Source organism: Python bivittatus, unplaced genomic scaffold (assembly GCF_059951505.1).
Source record: "Python bivittatus isolate LINGU-HERP-01145 unplaced genomic scaffold, Pbiv_v1 ctg000020_np1212, whole genome shotgun sequence".
Taxonomy (NCBI): Eukaryota; Metazoa; Chordata; class Lepidosauria; order Squamata; family Pythonidae; genus Python; species Python bivittatus.
In genome coordinates, this window is record NW_028277030.1 from 42462851 (window position 1) to 42487800 (window position 24950).

Below are 24950 nucleotides of genomic sequence, written 5' to 3' on the forward strand. Positions count from 1 at the left end.
GTTCAAATCACATAGTCTTCTACTTGTGGTTCAGTGTAATAGATGGTAGAAACACGTGCAAAAGGATTAGATTGGAATCCCATGGACATTTACTTGATAGCAAGCCCCAGTGAAAACTGTAAGGATATTTAAAACTAGTATTTATCAGAATTCTGCAAACATGCAATATAAGAGACTAAAATTCATTTTAAAAATTAATATAATATGATCCTAAGCCTATTTACTGGACTACTGAGTTGAGAGGTAATTATACTACAATACATTTGCTTGGCATCTGCAGTCCTAAAAAATTAAATTTCATTCACTGGCTCTTATTCCCTTGTAATTGTGCTTAAACTTCGGTTTGAGGCACTCTTTCATGAGAGTTAGCACCCCTGAATCAATGTCACATTATTCTCCATGAATATGCATAGGCTTGGACTGCAAATGAAGCCTCATAGGCAATGGGTTTATAGAACTTTAGCAATTTGAATTTTGCAGGAGGACAAAGGTGATTTGGGAATATTTACTTATAAAAAGTAAAGCCACACTGGAAAATTCAATTGCTGAGTTCAATATTTTCCACTGCCATTATAAAATCAAATTCTGGATGGTCTCTTTCCTTGTTTTCATTAATAGAAAGGAATATGCTGTATATCTATCACTAACTGGAAGAGAGATTGTTGTAAGTAATAACATGTTTTGATGACAATATTTTCTTCAGGTTGGCTTTTTCAGGGAAATAACTGTAACGTGTGCAGAATTGCAGCCCAAAGCATTAAATCTCTTCAGAACAGTCCCTGTACAGTTTTGTGCAGGCACTATCTAGGCCAAATCCATCTTTTTGGTACCCAGAGAGGACACACTAACCCCTGAGGGCTCAGATGCAGCAAAGATATTAGAGTGATATAATGCAAACTGAAATCTATGTGAAATCAAAGTGACAAATAGCCACACACCAAACATCTAAATGAGGAAACATCTGTGCAGTGGAGAGATAATTAGAGTTAGCTGTTCTGTAGAGAAATAGAAGACTTGTTATGTGATTAATGAACGAACATAGGAGGGATGAAGCAAATATAAATAGTTCAATACATCCCAATCAGATGATCTCTGTCCTGAAATTATAGTGGCCCATTTTGTGCTGAGGCAGTTTATCTAAAGGCCGATAGCAGAAATAGCATCTCGTTCAAAATAGGAGAGCATCCTGTGGTTTCCTCCGTTTGTTCTGTGTGTGTCTGCATCTGTGCCTCTCTCTGTCCATGTGTTGATTCTGTTTTGCAAATAACCCATGGTTGAATTCAGCATATGAATTAAGGATGCAATCAACAAAGCTCAAATCTCTGTTGTGCTGACAAAAGCAAGGGCAAAATTTGAAACCATCCATGCATGGTGTTATTGCAGTACAACAGAAAGAATAAAACAGGAAAGAGGGAGACCAAAAGTGCCAAGGAAAAGTTTGAGAAAAATGAACTGATGGAGTGGGTGGCTGATCTTTCTCTTGCACTTTAGCACAGTGTCCAGACACATCAGCCAGTTCTACACGGTCATGGGGTTTGTTTGATTTTTGTTCAATGTTACTGCTATGGCTGATAAATTATGCTTGTGGTTTTCTGCATCATGCAAACTCAGCCAAATCTGGTTTATACCCTAACTGTAACTCTAATTCTATCTAAGTTCCTTTTCCATTTCATGCCGCTGTTAAAGCAGAACTAGTAAAAAGCATCAGTAGTATTTGGCTGCTGCTTTTTTCAAAGCATACATTCCATAATTTGATTGAACACTCTAAAGACCAGGTGCAAAAAGTGTGTCTTGAGGGGGCACAGGAGGGCCACTAACATCTTTTTTTGTAGCATCCCCAACCCCCAGATCAGGTAGGGCCAAAACTAGGGGCTTTTTAAAATTTGAGCAGGTGAAGGAGCAAAATGGGTGTCTTTAAGTTTTGACATGCTGAAAGTCCCCATAAGATCCCAAACCCTCTGACAAAATGGATCTTGGCATCACCCATTTTTTCAGTGTGGTCCTCAATGCAGTACATGCAGTCTTTGAGCCAACAGGATCTGTAGACCCTTGGCCTGTATATCCTTGGATTTTAGCTCAAGTATACCAAATCTAAGATAAAGATAAACCAAGACTGGCTTATGTAGAGTGGCTTATGCACTACACATCTTCCCTAGTCTGGATGAAACTAAAATTAAGTGTTCCAGAGCAAATAATCAAAAGAACTGATGGGTGAAGCAATCTACATGGGCAGAATCCCAGCTTCCTTTCTGGTGACTGGCAGGTTGCCCCTTCCTCTTTGGCCTGGTTTTTTTCCTGTCCCATTTTACCTCAGTGTGTACCACAGGACCTGGGAGGTCAGCTATAGTAGCTTAGTTTTACAGGGCTCCTTTATTTAAAAAAAAAAAAAAAAAAGGTTAGAACAGCCTTTTTAAAATCTTCTCTCTCTCTCTCTCTCTCGATTGGAAAAACAAATAGTTAAGTACCTAAGATTTGCTGAAATTCCAAGGACCAAACATAGATAGATAATTTATAAATAAAATATAACTGACATATGTGCATAGAACAATCATCTTTCCCCTGTTGGAGCAGAAGCAGGACATTTCCAGTGTCCAGCAACAAATCAACAAACTGGGAGTGAAAGCAAAGATCATCATCATCATCATCATCATCATCATCATCCCAAATTCAGGTCAGTGGGGAAAAATATCTTACACCACTTAAAATGTAGACCAGATGTTGCTACAGAGCATGGCTGGAAGAGAGAGGTGGGAAGGCTTTGCCTGCAACATCTTTCTCCAATGCCCCTTCCCTCATTTCAACCATCCTTTTCCATTTTCTCTCTCCTGAGGTTGGAGCCTGATGTCAACAAATGCAAATCAAGAGATTAACAATTTGTTCACGGAATTTGTTGCATTATGTGATTTTATTACTGGTTTTAAAAAGCATGAGGGGATTGCAACATCTATTTTTTCTAAGCTGTCATTCTGAGTAGGTAGGTTTACAAATATTTGCTTACATCTCCATGTACAGGTTTGCTACAGTTGCTACTCTAGAAATATTTGGTTGTGTGATAATGGGCGGGAAGGAAGGAAGGAAGGAAGGAAGGAAGGAAGGAAGGAAGGAAGGAAGGAAGGAAGGAAGGAAGGAAGGAAGGAAGGAAGGAAGGAAGGAAGATGCCACAATAGTGAGAGCCCTTTGAGAACTCAGATTGCCTACTTGGACCAACACGTTAAAAATTAAAATAAACATTGGATTTTGGAATGAATTGGATGCTTTAATTTTTTCTACTTTTACAGTAAAAGTGACCTTCATCCATCTTGAAAACTTCCCAAATCTGGAGAAGGTATTTGGGGAGCCAAAGTACTTAGTCCATGATATTTTAGCCATCAGGTATTCCAGTTTGCTCCTTCTTCGCCCTCCAGATGTATGAGATTTCAACTTCCATAATTTATAATCAGTAGTAAGGCATTGGCAGATTGCAGGTTCACAGCATTCCCATCTCAAATACTCATTATTGTGCCCTTTGCTTATTGTCTTCCATAAATTAAGGCCCTGTTAAAGGGCTCTTTAATCACCTCCTCCTCCATGCTATGCAGAACAGCTGAAGATTTATGAGGCCTCTTCCTCTTTTCTGTATGTCAAGTGGTCATTGTGAGACACAGACAACCATGTGTCCTCTTTTACGAAAAACCCACATTCCTTTAATTCATCGTCTGGCACAGGACAGTCCTCCATTCAATTGAAGTTAGAGCTAAAGAACCATAAGTTGCCTATCAACAATAAGTTCTTACAGGTCACCTAGTCATAATCTTCCTCAGAGTACTTGTGTATATTGTATTTCTATTTGAGTTAAAATGTAGTTGGTTTGCTTTTGGTTTATCATGTTGTATGAAGCTTTCCATTATTATTGTAAATGATGACTCTGGCTCATACTTTGTGAACCCACATAATTGTGGTTTATTTTATAAATCAGCCTTAAGCAGAGCATGATGGCTAAACCAACTGCTAAATTTTCATATTCATGAGCAAAGTTCATGCACATCTCTGCCTTTTTTAATCTTCTATTGTAGTGATGTGATGGTATAGTGGTTAAGCTGTTGTACTATGACTGGGGGTGATCCAGGTTCAAGTTTGCCTTCAGCTATGGAAACTCTTGGGGGACTTGAGGACAGCCAAGCCTGCCTCACAGAATTTCACGTATGTAAACTGGTTGAGCTCCTGGAGGTGAGGTGAGATATCAATCTACTAAATAAATATTTATCATTGGGGCTAGCAATAGTGCTCTGAAATAGCAGCTGGAGTGTATAAGGAAGGGATTCTGTGAAAGTCTCTGTGAAAGTAGGAGATGAAACTAGATGTTAAGGAGCCATGAAAGCTAGGAGTGAACTAGTGAGCGATGCAGCGAACCTGCTGGCATTTCTTGCACAATCTGAAATGGCCTCCTCTGGCAGAATCCTAAAGGTTGGCAAACAATTATTTGCTCATTAAACCAACTACAAGAGCAAGCCTGGTGTGGATTTCCATTACAAATTGAATCTCCCTAAAGCTATCCCTTGATGAGAAGATGGTCCTGTGAATTGACTAGTTTTGCTTTCCCCTGGGTTTGCAGCATTAGGATTCCCACTGTCTCTCCCTTTTCTTTGGCCTAATAGTATAGCCCTCTGAAATTATGGTTATAGATAACAGCACTGGGGAGAAATAGCTATTAAAATTGATTGTTCTGTGTGAGAAAACTATTTCACTCCTTCAGGAAATAGAAGCAGTTCGAGAAACATATAAATGGACCATCATTCTACTGTGGATAAAACAGTGAAGAAAATCTATGTCTATTTCAGGTGGTAGTACTTGAGAATATTACACTAAATATTCATTCACTGCATAGACTTTTCAAAGCTGTTGCAATGCAAACTGTGCCCCTTTTCTGTATGTGACATCTCAATGCATATACAAAAGGAGTGGAACTGGTGCAACAATGACACAATGCTGGTTTCTTCATTTCCACTCATGGAGATACCATGCAGACACCTCTGGATAGCTAGATCTTCCATGAATCTGTCTAGTCTTTTTAAACCCCAGATTGGCTGCTATTACCATAAGTGATGGCAATGCTGTGTGAAAAAATATTTCCTTCTGTCAGTCCTGAATCTTCCTGCACTTAGTTTCAATGGATTACTTCAGGTTCTAACATTTTGAGAAAGGGAGAATTTAATTTCATTTAAGACATGGATGATTGCATATTGTCAGGCCCAGCCCAAGAACAACGATGAGACAGACCAGTCCAGCATAGTTCCTTTATTAGCTCGCTCCTAATAGAATCTCACCAGACTAAACCTATGTTAAGGCAACTAGTGGATATACCCCGTGAGCTCTAGGGAGGGGCTGTCCTCATCCTCTTTGCCTTCCCATGTTCCTGCTGTGGACTGAGAAAGTGCTAGCTCTGGAATGTTCCCCCTCCCTCCTGATAACCTTGATCCTCCATTCCAGTATCCTCCTCGCTCATGCCATCCATTACACATATATCTTTATCAGGTTTCCCCTTACCCTTCTTCATTTCCAGTGAAAAAGCTCCAGCCCTGCCACATAATATTGGTGGCTCCTTTTTTGTACCTTTATATCTCTATAATATCCTTTATAGTAACCAGTACCGACTAAATGCTCCAAGTGTGGTCCTACCATTCATTTGTATAAGGGCATTCTTATGTTGCCAGTATTATTTCTGTACAATATAATTACTGTGAAATTCTGTACTATAGAGATGTAACATCCAAGATACCTTAGAAGATGTTCCCTACTTACAAGAACCTTTAGTACTAGAAGAGGAAGTTAGAACAGCACTATGGTCATTACCAAGTCAGAAGTCTACAGGAATTGATAGAGTGTCTATGGAAATAGAGCAAACAGAAGAAGAATCTATAAAAGTACTAACCAAGCTATGCCAGTGAATCAGGAGAATGAGACAGTGGCCAACAGATTGAAGGAGGTTGGTTTACATACCAATAACAAAAAGAGAGAGAGGGGGATAGAGAGATAGAGACACTTAAGAGTGTGCAAACAAATGATTGTACAATATCCTTAATTTCACGCACTAGCAAAATAATACTTAGGATCATTCAGTGAGGATTAGACCTCTGAATAGAAAGTGAGATGCTGGACGTTCAAGCTGATTTTACAAAAGGCCAAGGAATAAGAGACATGACTGCTAATGCATACTGGATTATTGAGAAAGCCAAAGAATGCAAAAAAAAGAAAAAAGGAAAGTCAACATTGATTATAGAAAGGCCTTTGATTGTGTTGACCATGTCACACTGTGGAATATCTTTAAGAAAATGGGAATCCCTGAACATCTCCTTGTCCTCAGGAGTAAGCTATACAGGTAATCCTTGCTTACCAACTGCCTCATTCAGCAACTGTTCAAAGTTACAATGGTGCTGAAAAAATAACTTTACAACCAATGCCCACATTTATAACCTGCACAGCATCCCTCAATCACATATCACCATTACAGTCAGTACATGTTGCCCTGTGCCTAACCTGTTGCTTTTCTCCCCCCCCCCCCCCCCCCGCGGCTTGCAGAGTGGAGAGATTGGAGAGGAAGGAATTACAAGAGAGTAAGCAGGCATACAATGGGGAATACACATCGAAAGGAGTGCACTTGGGGTTGGGAGCTGTAAGTGTGCTACACAAACAGCCCGGTGTATTCCCCATTGTGTGTCTGCTTACTCTATTGTAATCCCTTCCTCTTCAATGAATGTAAACAGGAACAATAATTCCCTTCTTGCTAATTATCCCAGCTCTGGGGTGAGCAAAGGGTGGGGGAGTGGGGAAAAGGAAAGCACAGTCATGGTCATGTGATTTCCCACTTACCACCCACTTCACTTAATGACAGAGCTACTGGTCCCAATTGTGGTCACTAAACGAGGACTACCTGTACACAGGGCAGGAAGTTACCCCAGACAGAACATGGACAAACGGACTGGCTCCAGGTCAGCAAATAATGAGACAAGGCTGTATATTCTTTCCTTATTTATTCAGCCTATATGCAGAATATATATTAAGGAAAACTGGATTGGAAGAAGGTGAGTGTGGTTAGAAAATTGGAAGAAGAAACATCAGTAACCTGTGCCATGCTGATGACACTACTCTGATAGCTGAAAATGCAAATATTCTGTAAATTCCAGGAATGAAAGTCAAGGAGCACAGTAAAACATGATTCAGTATAAAGAAGATTACATATAAAGAAGATCAAACAAATGAGAAAAGGTACAGCAACCAGCCTTAGAATTGACAAGATACTGAAGTGGTGAATACCTCCTGCCTTTTAGCTTTGACTATCAACAGTAAAAGGAACCAGTAGTCAAGAAATGTACATTGCAGACTAGCCCTTGGTATGGCAGCAATGAAGACCTTAGAAAAGATTAAAATGCTGTGATGTGCTTACACCTTCAAATGGTTTTCCTTGTGACATTCTATGAAAGTGAAAGTTGGACTTTGAAGAAGCAGGATAGGAAAAATATTGATGCTTTTGAACTTTGGTGTTGGAGAAGACTCCTGGGAATAATATGAATATCCAAGAAAACAAACAAATGGTTCATAAATCAAATCAGAGTTCTCACTTGAGGCACAAATGACCAGGCTCAAAGGCTCATACTTTGAACACATTATGCAAAGACTTAGTTCTCTTGTAAGGTCTCTAATGCTGGGAAAGGTGGAAAGAAAGAGGGGAAGAGGACAACCAGCAAGGTGGATGGACTTGATTACAGCTGTGATGGATGCACCATTGGAAGACCTGAAGGGCCGGATTGGGGACAGATCATCATGGATAAGGTCTATCTGTGTGGTCACTAAGAGTTGACACTGGCTTGATGGCACATAATCCATCAGTTTAAGTCAATTTGAATTAAGACAAGCTGCATGAAATAATCAGCATTTTCTTTGGTTATTTCAAAGTGAAGCATTTATAATGCCATCATCCTACCTTATTCATGGAATTTTACTGTGCATCCAGACAAGATAATCTCCCACTTGTAAACCTTCCATTCCTTTCTTATCACTGCTTTCATAGTTTCTTTACACATAGACACATACACATAGCCTCTATAAAAAGACAAAATTGTTGTGAAAGTCTGGTAGCACTAGGGGCTATTCCTTGTTTCTCTGCTCTCGCAACCCTTCTTAGCTGTATCTCCTTACCTTTCCACTGGTTTGTTTCTTAAATTCTCTTCTCAAAACTTCAGTTGATGTAGCAGCTCCAAGGAACAGCTATTCTTCAAAATTCAGACACATCTTCCCATCATAGCACACCACGCCACACGCATTGAGCATAAAAAGATCCCGTTATGGTTGCTTCACTCCTGAATACCACTGAATTCTCAGAGTCCTTCTGTTCTTTGGCTCAAGAACAAGACCTGGATGTCCATTCTCTGATGCTGCTTGCAAGGCCACATGCCAAGGATTTTAGCCCTGAGCTCTCTGCTGTTCAGGGAAACAGGAGCAAAAAAACAGTGTCCTTATTCTTTGATGCTTTGTTTCCCCTTTTCTCCTTTTAAAAACATTGGTGTCCCTGATTATCTCAAATGATCTTTGATTCAGTTAAACAAGGAGCCTATGTGCTGCATACAAATGAGACTACCCCTGTAAATTCATAAAGTAACAGATGTGCCAGTTGAACAAAAAGCTGTTTAGTTTTTTTTTTTTGTTTCTTTGCATTTGTGCTCTTGCTTTTGGTCAATGCTTCACAGCAAGCTGGCTGCTTTTCACACTTCTTGCCATTCATCACCTGGCCCCAAGCAAATAAACTCTTGGCATCCTATCATTTCCTCCTCACTTACGTATAACTTTTCCTTTGTCCTGAAAGGAAAGTGTAACATGGAAGCAATTTAGCATTTCTGGTCAGTTCTCTCAAGCTCAGACTATCCTGAATAAGTTTAAGTTAAGTGGTAGCAAAATCCATCACAAAATGCAATCTTCTGTACCGAACAGACCTATTTTAGGAGGGTAATAAGAAGTTCTGAAGTGATGAATATTTCCTGGAAAATAATTCAGTGCTATCAGTTTTATAGAAAGGTAAGAACATAAGAGCTGCGCTGGATCAAGACCAAACGTTAGTGCCATCTTCATCACTTACATAAAGAACTAGTAATGGGGCAGTGTAGCAAGTAATAAACATATTTATATACTGATTTTAATTAGTTAATTCTTAAATCTCTCCTATTCAAATTCACATGAATTAAAAGTCCATAGTTAACACTGAATCATGTCCCAAAAATGTTGTTATATTTATTTTTTTTCCTTCAAACTATACTAACTTGTCTTAAATATTGTCCAAGGAATCACAGACATTTTTTCATCCTGTGATAGATTATATGAATATTTTAATTCTATCTGTTTATCCTGGAAGCCCTTGGTATTAATAACTCAAAATATGTTTTCTTCTATTGGAATTTCCATCCAGAGGGCAGAAATTCCAATGAATATTGCAGACACCTTTTTTTAGGAAAAGATCCTACTATCTGTGTATGATGCTTGAGCTCTGAAGTCTCACATTATGGTGCTGTTTATGAATAGCATCCTTTTTGGTCAATCGTGACAGCAGAGTTTTCCTGTAATACTGCATGTAAGCATAGATACCTATACTATCTGGTTCTTTTCCCCATATAATCCAATATACTCTATTGTTGGTTGATAGGGACTCCCTGGGTTCTTATTAGACAAAAGTCTCCCTTCTCATTGCTCCCTAACCTTCTAACTGGAGATGTCAGGGATTGGACCTACTACCTTCTGCTTGCAGAAATGTGGGCTGGCACTCAGCTGTGATTATCTATATATAATTATTAATTTTAAGAAAATACTCTTCTGTGTAGAGAGTGAACTATATACTGGAGTGACTAAAAACAAGTGGAATCCTTTATTTCCTAAGTGCTTAGATGCATCTAGTTGTTGTAGACAATTGCTTGTATTTTCCTTTGGCCTGGGCTGTATCTAAAGTCAAGTTGAAACCAGACAACATTCAGAAGGGAGTGAGGAGGAGGGAGAGAGAAAAGTTAGCGCCAGTGGGAGGATTGATTATTTTTAAACTGAGATCATAGTTGGGCAGAGACACCTTAAATCACCCATCCCTGCATCAGCCAAGGCTATGGCCATAATTCTTCCCCATATCTGGAAGTTTTTTACTTTTAGAAAACATGTAGCTAGTCCCTTTGTGATAATAATGATAAAAACATTTTTTGGTGAAGGCCTCTAACAACAGAAATAGTTCATATGCCCAAAAGGAAGTTCACCTTGAGTTTGAGATAATTCCTGCCAAGCACACCTCCAGCAAAGATTAGACAGGAGAAAAAAAGTCACCTGCCTCTATTAACATATTGTCCCATAAATTATTTAGCAGAAAAGCTAGTATTTTGTTTTGGGTAAAAACAGAGGCTCATTTTCTGTTTTTTGAATGTCAGAAAAGATGAGCATTTATAAGTTACACAATTCTATCAATTCCCAACTCCCTAGTTCTTTGGGCCTCAATATGAACGATATTCAGACAGTATTTTTAAAGTGATTTATAGTTAAGTAATTTCAATTTCACAGTTTTGGTGGCCATAAAGTGAGAATTTCACTCACTGCAGCTGGTCCAGTGGGTCAGAAAAGCACTTTTACAGACTTCAGAGAAGATGCAGATTCTAATCTCAAGAATTAGAATTAGAATTCCAGGAGAATTCCCTTTAGCTGTTCACATTAGTTCTAGGAATATCTGTTAAAATGCATTTTTGCTGCCTTAATTTTCCTAGCAAAGGACTAAATTGCCTTTTCTTCAAATTTTCCCCAGGGTCTGTGAGCTATTAAAATAGGCTTTGATGGTGCTGATACTTTCACTGCACTGATTCAAGTATCTTTTCCAACTGTTTTCATCCTCTCCTTCAAGCCTCAGTCCTTTGAGACCCGCTCCTAATGATGGGCAGAATAACATTGAAAGACACCTTCCCTTTGTAGCATTGAGCCTTCACTCTTATCTCAGACCAAGTGCTGAATTAATATTTCTGTTCACCACCTTGCTTCTCTAAAGACAGCTGTATGGTAGAAAGGACAGAAGGAAAACTTGTGCCAAGCCATCAGGGATTTGGCCCTGTGTGGGCAAGAAGATATTTTTGTGAGACTTATTTGACCAAAGCTGATCTGCAGTCTGTACGCCACCCATCACCTTCAACTACTCTCTGGATGCCCCCTTGAGCCTTAGGGAGCTCCATCCCCCATCCAGCTGATCACTGCAGCAGGACAAGGTCTTTGCTCTCACATAGCTGTGGATCATTTTTCTGACTGATGAGCAAGGATTGTCAACGTGGGATCTTAGTAGACAGGGGAGGTAGGTTTAAAACTCCTCATATGCATATGAGAATGGGAGGAGGAGAAAAATGAGTTGGTTCTTTTCTGGGGATGGGCAGACTTCTTTCTCTGTTTGCACATCCAGGCTTCTGTGTTCAGGGTTGAAATTTGGAAGGATGTGTGCCCATGCACATGTGCATTATGTGTACATGCGCACAAACACATACACAAATAATGCACAATAGACTGCCTATTGGCAGATCCCTTTTTATCACTTATAGCAGCATGGGACCTTGATGGGCCCTCCCTTGGCTATCTCTGGGCTTATCTTCATTTCAAACTTAAAATGTTTGAACCAAATGCTATCTGGCCACCCAAAATTGAACCGTGTACTGTAGCCTGTTTTGCTGTGTGCCCATTAAACGTTCAGTGCCCTAGATGCAGGTATTTTGGAGGGGAGGGATGGACAGAGTAGTGAGAGAGAACCCAGAGCATGCTGGCCAGACATTTTCATGCTGCTGCGGTTGCTACTACCTATGAGGAATAAAGAGGGGAGATGGGAAAGAGGGGAGGATGCTGGTAGCAACAGAAAGGCATGACACTTCTCTGCATCCAGGCTATGGACAGGAGAGCTGGGCACTGGTACATTGAAATAAATTTCCATTTAAACAATTTTATGGGGTGGAAGGTGGGAACATGGCTCTTTCGAGGATTGTTTCGGTTACTTCAAAATGCAGTAAACTAGACCTGCTGAATTGGGAGGCTTTGCTGTTCATTGGGCCAAGTGGAGCCCCAACTGTTTGTTCCAAAGGCCTTCACTCTTGGCAGGGGTGGGAGGGTGAGGTGGGAGCATGGGCATTTGAAGCATTTCTCCTTCCGTTCACTGCTTCCCCTGATTCTGCTGCTGTTGCTGCTGTTCTTAGCAGGGAAAGCAGCTTGTTCTTGTTTTTTCCTTTTTAAGGAAATGGATGCATCAGCAATTTAAAAAAAAAGCCGAAAACATGCACTCTGACTTACTAGTAAAACCTAAACTTTCTCTACATTTTATTAGAAATGTATCTAAACTTATCTAAAATATCAAAGAAGGTGACCACCCATGGTGACCTGGGTGGATTGTGGGAAGAGGAAGAAAACTAAAAAGAGTCGGACCAGGTTAGGACTTGAATGGGAGATCATCAGGAAATGACAGAGCTGTAGGATGATTGAAAAATCAGTCCAGAGGAAGGCAATAGTAAATGACTTCCACATTGTTGTCAAGAAAACAACATGGACTTGCTCTTTTTCATTTTTTCTATTTTTTGCTTTAATGAAGAATAGTAGGAATAGCAAAGGGACCACAAGATGAACAAGTTTTCTGACTTGTAAGCTGTTTTAGGCCATATAACAATTGTGGGGTCCTTGGTGCTCTCTGAGCTTGGTTGTTTGCTTGCAGATGTTTCATTACCTGACTAGGTAACATCATTAGTTACCTAGCACTGATGATGTCTCCTAGTGGGGTAATGAAGTGTCTGCAAGTAAACAACCAAGCTCAGAGAACACCAAGGACTCCACAGTTCAACCCTGAGCTACAGATATTCTCTTCTATTGGAACCATATAATGACTGGAATGCTGGACTGGGGAGACAGCCAGCATTATGAATCTGTAAGGTGTGATTGATGAAATAAATTAAGAATATACTTTCTTGGCTTTCCTCTCTATCTCTATCTCTATCCCGTTGACTTCATAAGGAGTACAATTCAACAAATTCTTAAATTGTGTGTGAAAGGTTACTATTTGCTCCCACTCACTCTCCAGCTGCCATTGATTTTTGTAATGTAAATTAAATCAATAGTTTTAAAACTGATAAGATGGGAGACAGAGGGTAGGAGAGGCTAGCTTGTGAAATCACAATGGGCAGGATTGAAGACAGTTTTAATTCTAGACACATATGGGCTTGATCACACCCACTTCTTTTTTGTCCTCTTCCTATCTTGCCTCTCACACATTTTGCTAGGCTTCCAACCCAAACAATGGTCCATGCAAATAATTTGTGTATCCTGCAAAAGTTCCTCTTTTTTGGGCAAATCATCCCAATGTATTTCTACAAACACTGGTTTGGAAGGGTCTGCCTTGCCTGAAATCACTCCCACAATTATTTACAGAGGAGGCAGTCCCCTCCTACGCAGCAGAGCTTACTGCTGAATAAACTTCTGTAGGATTACACGGTTTGCTCTTTTCATTGTATCCTACTCATTGTTTCTGTGATAATGACAAATGTTTAGCCATCTCTTTCCAAATAGGCTGAAGTGGCTGGGTAGCATTGTGACTCCTATTTCCAATTAGGAAAGGACTCTATTGGGACAATTTCTCTTTCTTAAAGAGAAATTCCCATTTCTCTTTCTTAAAGTTAAAAGAAAAACAAAGGCAGGATTTTGAACAAAGACAACCCTTAAGTGAAGGATTAAAATGTCTTAAGGGTATATTGTCTGCAATAATCTGTGATTGTAAAGTGCAAAGCAATCGATATACTTATAATCAACCACATAACAAGTTTGTTGGTCTTTTCTTCAATATTCTTAGGTGCTCCCCAATACGTGGAGTAGTGTTTTTGTGCAATGAGCTGACTGCTGTTCTCAGCTCCAGACCCTTTTTCCAAGAACAAAATGAAAATGCCACCCTTTGGCTTTTAATGAACTTCCCCCTCCTGCTAATATCAAGTGGTTGGTGCTATAATTTGCCTTCAGGACTTCATGTAACTTTGGATGTTTTGTTTTTCCTAATTAACAGTCTGAGTTGATGATTAATCTGATGACTGACTTAATTTTGTGGAGTCCTTGGTGCTCTCTGAGCTTGGTTATTTGCTTGCAGACATTTCATTACCCAGCTAAGTAATATCATCAGTGCTAGTAAGTGTGGGGTTTGCTCCCTCTGTATATACAGTAGCTTGCCATGCTAGTGAGGGTGTGGTTTTCTCCTTGGTAGTTCCTTGGTATTGTTTTCTGCTTGACTGTTTGCCTGGTGTTAATCCCTGCTTATCTGGGCGTGGGCTGCTGGAGGGGATGTGTTCTGGTCTTTTTGTTTCCCTCTTAGCTTTTTTATTGTTTCTTTGGAATGGTCTGTAAATATGGTTTAATTCTATGTGCCTATAGATAGCTGATTTGTCTGAATGCCAAGCTTCCAGGAATTCCCTAGTTTTTGGATTTGGCTTGGTCAAATTTCACAGTTTCCCAATTGAAACTGTGGTTGAGTCTGTCCATGTGTTGTGATATTAAGGAGTTTTCATCGTGTCTTCTGACTGCTAGTTGGTGTTCATAGATGCGCTCTGCTAGCCTTCTGCCTGTCTGTCCTACATAGTGGTTGCTACAAACTTTACAAAATATGTTGTAGATGACTCTTGTTTTTTCTTCCTGGGCTACTGGGTCTTTTGGTTTACTTAAGATGTTTTGGAGGGCTTTTGTTGGTTTGTGTGCTATGGTGATGCCGTGTGGTTTAATAGTCTGTTGGTTGTTTCTGGGATGTTTTTGATGTATGGTAGTGTTATTCTTTTCATAGCTTGTGTTGGTTGTGCTATAGTGGGTTGAGTGGTCAGGCACTTTTTGATAAAGTTGTGTGAGTATCCATTTTGTTGGAAGATGTTGTATGGGTGGTCTGTTTCCTGTTTTCTGTTGTTCTGGGTTGCTGCAGTGCATTTGTGTTTGTCTGAATAATGTTTTTACACAGCTCCTCTTGTGGGAGGTAGGGTTGTTACTTTGGTAATGGACTTTGGTAATGGACTTGATTTTGAATGGTACTCTACTGTGGACTGATCATCATCTTTATTTGGTCAATGATCAGCAAAATTTGAGAGGACAAAAACAAAGTAAACCAAAGCAGATATATACAATAATGTAATAACAACTAGTAAAATAAATCACATAATAATATAGCATTCCCTCTTCTAATACTATGTTGATGCATTTACTTCCAGGTAATATAAATCTAAAACATTAATACATATAAAATAAAAATAAAAATATGTATCCCCTAACATGTTATTATTTAAGACGTATCAGACCAAAAGTAATCTAAAAAATTAATTGATATAAAGTAAAAATAAAAAATGTGTATCCCCTAACACTTTATTAATTAAGATATATCAAACGAAAAATAATGTTTAAAACAAAGGTTGTTATGTCTGTAACCGATTTTATCACAGAATTTAGCTACCGCACACGTGATATAAGGTTTTAGATCCTGAAGAAGATTGTTCACATAAAAATTATCTGGTCTCCCAGGAAATGGGTCTATTAAGGGCAGTACTGTGGACCTATAACAGGATTTCCATCTCTGCTATGCAAGTTCAACCCTGGCGTTTTCCAACTAGCAGAGTGGGCAACAGTTGCTGCTGGCAAAAGAGATTTTAGCAGTATCCCCAGTAGCCACTTATCATGTCTTGTGGCATTTTCCAACCATTGTAGAGGTGATATAAAGACTGTCCTCATTATTATTATTTTGGCATAACAGTGGCTGGCAGAAAACACTATACATCAATCATTAGTGGGTTCCAGCTCTCTGCATGTGTTACTTTTGTAGTGGGAGAGGCCATTTCACTTTCTCTGTTTTAGTTAAATTCTCCTCTGTGTGAACTAGATAGAGAGTAGTGATGTGCAAACCACTCTGGGCATAAAACATTCTAGGCACAGAACAACAGTTTGGGGTCAACTGGCAAGAACTTTGAAAATGGCACACAGCTGTGAGAGTTAAAAGGAGGCATGGAAAGGAAGACTCAGGGACGACTGGGGAAGTAAGCTGGTTGGAAACATTGTACCTGAAGCCAAAGGAGCTACCACTAATATCCTTGGCTTCAAGGATGGCATATCCAATCAGCCTGGCTACTCCCTGAACTTCCCAGCACTTTCCATTTACTCCATCACCTTAGCTACGGTCACTGATATCCTTGAGGGAGCTAGGAAGATTGGAGGCTGGTGGGCTGGCTGGATTTGCCACACAAGGATATCTGCAGATACTAAGGGAAAATGGGGAAAGGAAGGTTCTGAGAAGCTTGATGGGTAGCCTGGCACACAGGGCAAGCAGAAGAGCAGGGGAGAACATAGCCTTGCCCTCCTTACCTTTTAAAACCCTCTGGATTTTATTTCAACCCAAATTCAGAAGAACCAAAATGTTTTGAGCTTTAGATTGTCTGAACTTTTGCCTGCCGGAACAATTCCAAAATAAAACATTTTCTTTGTTTCGTGCACATCCTTAAAATGGAGAAGTTACTACCAATTCACATGCTATATAATTTACTTTAAAATAAAAATTAACAGCACTTTAGAATGTAGATGGGGAACCTATAATTATGCAGATTTGTTGAACTAGATCATCTGCAGCATTGGAGACACTGCTGAACTACAGCTTCCAGCAGTCCCAGTCAGAATGGCCAGTGATAAGGGGTGCTGGAAGCTGAAGCACAGCAACAAATCCATAGGCATGCCCAGATTATAGTATCCATTGTCGGTCTTAGTCAGCAGTCAGTTCTAAGACTTATTAGCTCTTCTTTTTAGGCTTAAGCCTTTTGGTGCATGTGTGTGCGCTGAGTTCACACCTTGTGCTAAACCATAAACCTTGGTTTACAAACTTATTTTGTATAATGCACTAAACCCAAACCAAACAAACTGTTTAGTGGGATGCGTGGAAGTATACACTTTACCCCAAATCGTTATGAAGTGTGCTTGTTTATGAATTAGTGTGTTGAATGAATCTTGCCTTTGTAAACTATAGTTTGTGGTTTCATGCATCATGCAAACCTAACCAATTGGCTTATTTGATCATAGTTAAGCAAACCATAGAACCAGTGAAGGGTTTTTCTTTTTTTTAAACAAACCTTTTTGTATATCTTGTGACTGACAGAAAATGAAAAAAATTCTGTACAAGAAAATTATACCATGAAAATTTGAATGTTAGATCAGGTACAGCAACTGCTGCTCTCTGAAAAGGATACACTCCCCAAACTAGGAATCAAAGGAATATGTAAAATAAACAGTGTAGTTTCAGACAATTACATTCTGATCATTCTTCTCCATAGAATGAAGAACTGAAGAACAGCAGTGGAATATTAATCTTAAAAACATAGGATGAGCAGCTTTGGCTGAACACCAAGAGCGGGGGCCAAATCACAAAATAGCCCTGGAGAACATCAGCATCCAGACACAGTGTAACAGATAATAATAATAATTTCCCCAGAATTATTAGAGAGGCAGTAGAAATCTATGGGCCCCCAAATAATTTAACTAGAGAAGAAGGCTATCAACTCTCCTCTATGGGATTGTCATCACCTGTGGGCATTCTGCTCTACTGAACACAGGCAATATAGAAGGAGATGACGCTTGTTGCTAAGTTTAATTTCAGATCTGCTAAGAAGGAGCTAATAGCACAGCTAGCAAACCATCAGCGTCTATCCCCTGTGGCAATATTCAGAAGTTATTTCACCAAGACATTGTTAGTATTATTAATATCATCATTATTAAAATAATATGTTTGTAAGATAGGGGATGTTGCAGAACAAATGGCTGAGTGATGGGAAATATTTAAAGTCCCTCTCATTCAAGTGCAGGGGTTTCTGTTAGTCTGGACATTTTAACCCATGCACTTGGTTCGCATATGCTAAACTATGGTTTGCTTCAGAAGCAGCTATTGACTGTGTTCATACAGCACACTGTATTAAAACCAAATGGACCACATTATGGTTTCACCCGTTGGATGAAACCAGGCATTTGGGGGAGGATGGGTTGCTGTGAATCAGGAACAAGGCCTATTGAAGTCTTAACCAAGGCTTTGCTTTAAGAGCCATCCTCTATCCCAGCTCAAAGATGTAAAGCTGAAGAGAGAAGCTTGCTACAGGTTGAATATGTAGGGAAGTATCCTAAAGAATGTCCTGCATCCAAAATCCTGTGTCCTGTATTGAAAAATCAAAGGCATAAGGCTGATAGAGCCAGATAGCCCTTTGCAATTAGATGAGACCATGGAAGCTTGCCATTTTCTTGCAATTAATGCAACACTTGCAGTGGGTGGGGAGCAAATGACAGAAGGCAATTGTCAAAGCTATCACACAAATGCAGTGAGAAATATATTTGTATCAGACATCAGAACACAACTACATGATAGTGGTATTTGCATGATGATGTCATTAGACGTGTTTTGTCGTTTGGGCATTGCTGTGGTTTGCAGTAGAATAGCTCTTCCAGTTAAATGAATAATTAAAAATAAGATCATGTTTCTCAAATTTCATATCTAGTTATGGGACAGTACAAAACTAATTAGAATTATATTTGATAAAAAGATTAAGTAGAAGAGTTGGAGGGAAAGACCACCGTATTGTTTTAGTTTAAAAGGATTTAGCTTTATATAACCTTTGTTGTTGATATCTTTCCTTTCATGGCTATATTGGAATTTAACAGTCTGCTGAAGACATATGATTTGATTTTAAATATTTTCTCTATTTTTACTTTCAATCTTTCTCTAACTTTTGAATTATTTAGGAGGAACTTTTAACTTGACCCAACTTTTATCCTGAACTCTCCATAGCAGTAGTAGATACAATTCATCTAATGTTAAATTAAATGGACTGTAAATGGATTAGACAATATTACCGTTGAATGCATTTTTAAGATTCCATTTGCTATCTATTTTGTTTTTATTATTTAATATGATTCTTCCTTTAATGCATTACACTTTAATTATTTTTTATTCTATGATCATTTTCTGTGTCAGAGTTAGGCAACATAGTGCCTGCAAGCATCTCCCTTGATATTACAATGCTTTCTGGCCCATTTTTTTCCAAATATAGTTTTAATTTATAATTTAAAAAATTATAGGAAGCTGGCATTATGCAGAGCAAAATGTCAGCCTCTGAAATCAACTTTATTTGTAGGAATGTCTTTGGGTCCCATAAAGATCCCACTGGCAGGGTAGAGAGAACAACCCAGTTCACCATTTCAGATAAACGGGTGTTTTCTATCTGGCCAAGCCTATCATGGTGGTCATTTTGTGCGTGTGCCCACAACTTACTCTCAAAACTCTAAGTGTGTTCCTGGCCCAAAAAAGGTTGTGTACCTTTATTCAGTATAAAGTTTAGTTGGTTTTGTACATTTCTCACCGTTTTTCTATTATTTTTATCATTTGTCTACTAATGGGCAAAGTCTATGAGCAGACTTTGAATCGACAGACCAAATTTATGTCCAGACATCTGCCCAATAATAGGCATAATCCATTGTATCCAAAGCAGTCTGGACGATTTATGTAGATGTAAGTCATTTGCATCAATGTATATCATTTGCATAATGCAAATAGCATAAATTGACACAAGTGTGTAAATTTAAATTTAATAGACATTCAGGAGTAATGGATGCCTCCTCCTCCCAAATGATCTGTTAAATCAAAGTTTTACTGCATTTAAATCAAAGTTAAATTGGCTTTCCTCTTGGTGTAGTTCTGGTTTAGTGGTCATTCTTCTTTAGTTCAGTAAGGTACCTGTCACTGTTCAAAAGTCACAAATATATTATAAGACACACATTGCTAAATGTGATGTGGCATTATTCATTCCAAATTTAGATTTTCAAGAACTCCCAGACTGGGTCACAATAAAAGCTAGTAATTAAAACTAAGATAAAATTAAGAGTGAAGGTTAAAGAGAATAGAGCAAAAACGCCAGAGAACAAAGAGAGATGTCGAAAAAGCTGGAAAGCTGTCGAATAGCGTCAGTAATATTGAACTTGGGGGGGGGGGCAATAGTCTGCAGTGGTAGCACTAGGAAAAAAATTAGGGAGAGACCCAGAAGAGACAAAGTGCATTTTTGGGAGGGCAAGATGTATCCCATAGGGCTGTGCTCATTAAAGTTAAGCTTAAAGCAACCATTCTTTTTCTTTTCAGGCTCACGCAGAAGCCTGAAAAAGTATGGCTCAATTTAATTAGTAGTAGGAAGATGTTATAGTTGTGCAAGATCCAAAGCACTTCTTCTGAATCATTTTCAAAATACACAGCCCTTTGTATTGATGTTTGAAATAGAAATAATTCATATTATGAATTTCATGGAGTTCATAAATGGGGGAAGGGCAAACAATTTGTCTAATGGGGCTTGGCCCACTTTGAAGCCAAATCTGATGGTCTGCTGCAATGGCTAGCTTTACAGGAAATCATTAAGTGGTTAAATTGGTTTTGGCTTAAAGTGTGTGCTTTTCCACTGTGATTTATAAATCACAGTTTATGACTTAGCATTGTTTGGTAAATCCAGACAAATGTGACTTTTCAACAAGCCTTGATTAAACAACCATGGCTTAGCACAAGTCATCCATAGACCTTAAAGACTCACTTCCTTTTTTTTTTCTTTTTTTTTTTAAGTCTATCAGGGCTGGCGCTACTCTTAGGCAAAATAATGGCAGTACCCACACTACCATCATTTTTACTCTCCAACCACTCAGAAGCAATTTCAAGGTGATCCATGACTGCATTAATCAGAGCTCCACAACTGGGTTGCAAGAATCTGGACAACTAGTAGGTGGCAGCAGAATTATAATTCTTTGTATCATTTTTCTGGCATCCAATGGTCCTCTGGATTTCTGACCTGGAATGCTAAGAACAAAACATTAAAATCAGGGGCCTATCTCGAACTGTTGTAGATTCTGCAGGAGGGGGAAAAAAAGGATGGTGGGAGGGAACAGGTGAAACAATAGCTTGGTATTTTGCAAGCTGACCCTTCTCTGCTGCAGGAAGAGGGAAAGTGACAAAACTCTTACTAGTTTTATCTCTGTTCATTTATTCTGGAGGGGAAACTGCAAAGCCCTCAAGCTAGCATTTCCCTTAAAGGACCTGAAGCTTAAGAGCTGGAAGGAAGGATGAAGCAAAAGTTCCCTCCATTTGGCAAATGGATCCAGTAGTTGAAATTTAATGCAATTTCAACTACATTGCAGCTGAGCCAGAAATAAATCAGGTTACCTCTCCAAAACCATTGAAGTTGGGAGAACACAGGCGGTTTTCAGTCTGGTGTAGAATTCTACATGGAAAGGCCAATGAGATGCTGATGAAGGACGATGGGAATTGAAGCCAAAGTGGTGGGAGATATCAGGTTAGGGAACGCAGCACTCCAAAACTGGTTTAATAAATAAATAGCTCCCTTATTTTAACATCCTTTTATTCTTTGTTTTCTTTTTATATTTTTAATTAATTTAATTATTTGTTGTACACTGCCCAGAGTCGCCTGTAGTAAGATGGGCGGCTATATAAATTGGTTTAATAAATAAATAAAATAAATAAAAGTATCAGAATTGTTATGTGCACATTTGGAAAATGTCCTGTGCCCGAACTATTCCATGCCTGAAACCATCCATTTAGGATGGTCCATGCACAAACTGAAATATGCCTGTTTGGGATGTTTTGGTCCAGACACAGATTAGAATGGCCCTTTTTTTCTGGATATGGCCCAAACTTGGTTGTTTTGGGTAGAAAAATGGCTTTTGAATGTTCCAGTCTGTTTCAGCTGCTATGATTGGAGGTTTCCTTGTTTCTAGAAATAGGGCTGTTGTCTTTTGAATTTTCCTGTCTGAACCAGCACAGCAAGAGGGACTGTTCCTGTTCCCTTCTGCTTTTAGCTGCATAAATGGGAATAGCCACCATGTTTCTCTTTCTTTTGTACCATTGGCTTTGGCTTTGTTCTGAGCATGTGCCTGGGCTCTACTCACTCTTGATTTCATTTTGCTCTCATTTCCATGCAACATATTCAGAAAGTGTACTGTATCTCTGTCCTTCTAAAGCAGCATGTGTAGGGAAGACCCAGCAGAGTTTTCATCCTTTGGATCTAAAGCAGTTTTGCTCTGGAAAAAGATGTAATTTTAAATGTAAACAGTTGTATAAAAACAAAGATATAATTGTGTATTTGGGTACAGCTGTGTGAATATATCAATTTAGATTATCTTTGGTTTATTCATCTACAGCATATCTTAATAAAAATCTTTACATGAAAAGCTTGATTGACCAAAACCATGGCAGACCATGGAGGTCAATATCTATGTATCCATCTGGTGACAACCATAGAACAGGGAAGATTGCAACTTGGAATGTAAGGGGGTTAAGTAGTAAAGAACATGACATTATGAAATATAGCTAAGTAAATAAGCTATATTGCGTGTCTGGTCTTATGGAGTGGAGTTGATGAATGCATGCAGGAAAGTGAAGGTGACGGTTTAACTATGAGAGAAAAGGCTAAAATGTATGTCAGAAGGTACGAATTGGTTTTATCTAGGGTGTGGTTGTGAATGAAAATAGGAATCCACAGGTTGTTGATAGTTGGATTTTGCTTAACTGTCCTAAAATTTTGGCTGCAGAACTCCCGACTTACTCCTGGATGGTGGCAAAGAAGCATGTACAGTGGTACCTCGGGATACGAACTTAATCCGTTCTGTGACTCTGGATGTATCCCGAATTGGTTGTAACCCGAAATGTTGGTTAGTAGAGGCGTTCGTATCCCGAGGTACCACTGTATCTGTTTTCTGCCACTTAATGGTTGCAGCCAAAAATACTTGTTCTGAATCCCACTGTTTCAGGTTTTATTTCATCTGGACACGGCTAGCCCAAATGGATTAACAGAACTTCTGGTATGCGTTGTTTTGCCTGAGGTTTGGAACAAAACAGATTTTGTTGTTGTTGTTGTTTAATGTTCATCCCCTGCTGTTGACTATTACATTTTCCCCAAAGAAGATTCTAATTTGGATTGAGGCCAAAAAGTATTATTTCCCCCAAATTTAGTGGAATAATTATTAAGCCAGTATAGTATTGTCAGCCCCTAGGTGGACCAGACCAGGAAATCAATTCCACGGGAGGGCTAAAACTACTTTTAATGAGATTGGCTATAATAACCAAATCTTGCAAGTCTGCTTGTGCTGTACCTCCTCCTACTTTTTATATGCCAGTGAATTAGGGAGGCGTCTGCTGGAGCTGCTTCCAAATATTATCTTACTGTTCTGGATGTAAAAAATGTTTCAGCCCTTTTTGCCTAGGTACCAGTCCCTGCATATTTCCATCAAGATCATCTTCCTTACTCTCTGCAGGTATAATGGTTGAGGTATTCGGCTGGCACTAGGGAGACCCGGCTTCTAGTCCATCTTCAGTTACAGCAGCTCACTGGGGCAGTGATTTGGGGCTAGTTACTCTCTCTCAGCCCAACCCACCTCACAGGATTGTTGTTGTGGAAAAAAACTAGAGGAGGGAGTGCTATGCATACCACCATGAGCTCTGGAACAAAAGGCAGGGTATACATCAAATAAATAAATAAGTAACCAATTTATCATTGCAATCATATACAGTGGTACCTCGGGTTACGAACGTCTCTGCTTATGAACTTTTCGGGTTGCGACCAGCTCCGGCCGCAAAAATTTACCTCGGTTTGCAAACTCCGCCTCGGGGTACGAACCGGATCCGCGGGCATTTTCCGCCCGTGCCACGTGGTCCGCGGCCATTTTTCTGTCCGTGCCACGTGGTCCGCGGCCGTTTTTCCGCCCTGCCGCGCAGTCTAGGGCTGTTTTTCTGCCGTGCCGCACAGTCCGCGGCCGTTTTTCCGCCCTGCCACGTGGTCCGCGGCCGTTTTTCCGCCCTTGATGCGTGGTCCGCGGACGCCGGAACGCATTAACGGTAATTACGTTGAACCTTATGGGAAAATTTGCTTCGGGTTGCGAACAAATCGGGTTGCGACCAGAGTCACGGAACAGATTAAATTTGTAACCCGAGGTACCACTGTACACAAAAATGAATCCCAGTTTATTCAGTGGGGGTAGTCTCTGATATGATTTAGCAAGTCAATCTCCATCTGTTAGGTAGATCAAATTTTAATCTTTAACATCTGCTCCTAGGAAAGAATTGTGGCTATTGCATAATGCTAGGATGTATGCTCAACTTGTACAATCAATTATGATTTTGAATCTGATTCTCATTCTGTGAATTTAATCAGATGGCAGAGTCAATAAACCTCCTAAGAAATACACAAGATCTCTACTGTTCTTTTAAGCTTATAAAATCAGCCATGGAGCCCATAAATATTTTAAGCAGCAGGAATAAAGCATTTATTTTTATTCAGAAGATTAATTGTTATTTCCTGAATAAATACCTGCATTTGTGTTTCAGCAGGGCTTTGAACTTCTAAAAGCCCATGTCTGTGTCCCACTACAGCTAGCGACCATCTAAATTACTCTAACATTATTTTTTCATTAGGTTAAAGGGATATTAGGATAAGCTGTACCTGGATGAGGGAGGAAGGCTAAATGTCACAATGGGAATGTAACCATTTTCTCAGTAATTTCTTAGCCATGTTTTCTTATGTTTTCCTGTCCGCCTTGTGATAAAGCCTAGAGCACCATCTAGTGAGAAGGAGTGATCTGATTTGCAGAGGAAACAGTTTTTGGAGTGCAACTTGCAGAACCCACATTGCTTTTCCTTTAGAAAGTTGCTGATTATACATTTTCAGCCTAGGAACACTTGGCATCTGAAAAAGAAGTCTCTGGAAAGGCGGAGGCTCATTTTTATCTTATGTTTGCACGATGCCTTTTTTTTTTTTTTTTTTACAGCAAAGCTATCAACCTCTCCATTGTGGATCAACTTGAGCATTTTAGTTTGTGGAAAATCAGATTTTAATAAAACAAATAGCACTGATCCTTGAGCC